The sequence below is a fragment of the Chionomys nivalis genome, chromosome 17, assembly GCF_950005125.1.
Source record: "Chionomys nivalis chromosome 17, mChiNiv1.1, whole genome shotgun sequence".
Taxonomy (NCBI): domain Eukaryota; kingdom Metazoa; phylum Chordata; class Mammalia; order Rodentia; family Cricetidae; genus Chionomys; species Chionomys nivalis.
This window is the reverse complement of record NC_080102.1, coordinates 8,232,630-8,234,473: the sequence shown is the minus strand read 5'-3', so window position 1 is coordinate 8,234,473 and position 1,844 is coordinate 8,232,630.

Here is a 1,844-nt window from a genome sequence, read left to right as displayed (position 1 = left end):
TGGGATTTCTGGGAACATTGGGTGATAGTGGGAACGGACCCTAAGGTGTGGGAGAGAAAGGAGATCTAACTCCTAATCTGCTCTCTCCATCCCATAAATCTATTGCCAGTTTTGTTGGAGGGATCAGAAATGGGCTTTGAATGTTTGTGTTTGGGGGATCTTCCTCTGTGTGGAAACAGAGACCCCTCAGTAGAACTTAATGTTTTTACATGGGTGTTCCTAAAGGGGCTCACACCCAGGAACATTTTATCTTTTGTGACGGATGTGTAGTTCAGTGCTTGTCAGTAACGCTGTGGGATGAATTTCTTTCTTTGCTGTCCCTAAGGTGGAAGAAAAGCACATTATCGTATTTTAGGCTCAAAAACTGTATTTTAATAGCCAAGAAAGAAAGGGTATCTTTCGCAAATATGTGGGAAGATGAGATGAATATTATTTTTACTTTGATCATTAAAACAATACAAATGCTTGCCTAAATGTGTGTGTATGTATTCCTCTGTGTTTTGCATACGTGTGCGTATACGCATGTGTGTGTATGGAGGCCTGAGCTTGGTGTCAGGTGTCTTCCTTGATTGTTCCCCACTTCAATGCTTTTAAAACATTCTGGGTGTCCATTGGCATGTCATGGTGCATGTGTAGATGTCAGATGAGGAGCTGAGGAAGTGGGTTCTGTCCTAAGGTCTGACTCAAGCCATCTCCTGTGGCAGCAGTACCTTCACCCACTGAACCATCTCATTAACGCCCCAACGTACTTCTTGATTTAGTCTCTTATAAATATGGCACTCATGCCAGCGAGCCCCAGGGACTCTACTATCTCTGTTATCCTTTGCCCAGACGAGGGTGGCAGACACATGCAGCTCTGCTTAGCTTTTATGTAGACGATGGGTCGGGTCCTCAGATTTGCATAGCAATCCCTGCACAGACAGAGCCATCTCTCTAGTCTGTACAGTTGTCGTAACGTGATAAAATGCAATTCTCCCATCAGGATTTCTGTATGCATGGGAAAACAGGTATGTTGTAGTGGGCCCGGACTAAACTCCTGAATAGCAACTTAGCTACTAAAAATGAAATTATTTTCTAAGATGTTCCTGTTTAGGGATCAGAACAACTTTTTGATGCTTCTCAATGGGAAAGACGGTGAAAATACTTCCAGATTAAATCAAAAAGGAGGGCCAGGGAGAACACTAACAGCAACACATCATTTCTGAAACTTTGCTCTATACTGTGAACTCTAGTGCTGACGAAGATGCTTCTACCGGAACATGTCGAGCCACGGAGGAGCAGGAAGTGGCCCTAGCATCCTAGTGCCCTGCTTGGGACAACAAAGCTTGGTTGGAAGGTTTCCCCCTGAGCCCTGAAATGGAGTACGATCTCAGAGGTCAAGAGCTGTTTCATGATAGTATTGATAGCTTTAGATACAACTCCCAATACAGAGTTCTTTCCCAGGGAGTATTCAGTAGCTGCTGAGTAGATCAAGTAAAATGAAATGGAAAGTCCACCTGAGACCTGCTAGGTTAGCTGTTCCAGGCTAAGCACTGGTCAGTCAGCAGCAAGAAAAACATAAACAAACAAATGAAAACAAGATAGTTCACTGTAGCACAATTAATAAAAACCCAGAGATAGGAATTAGGGTTCAACCTGAAGGTCAGAAAAGCAAACCAGTCAACCACTGGCTCTTACCTCTACCTCAGTCTGAAATGGTGATCCTGTCTCCAGGAATCTCAGAATGAGACTGTGTCTGAGAGCTGTCTCCTCCCGTTTTATACTCCTCTCTAGTGCTGGGATTAAAGGCATACACCACTACCGCCTGGTTTCTATGACAAACTAGTATGGCTATTGGAATTAAA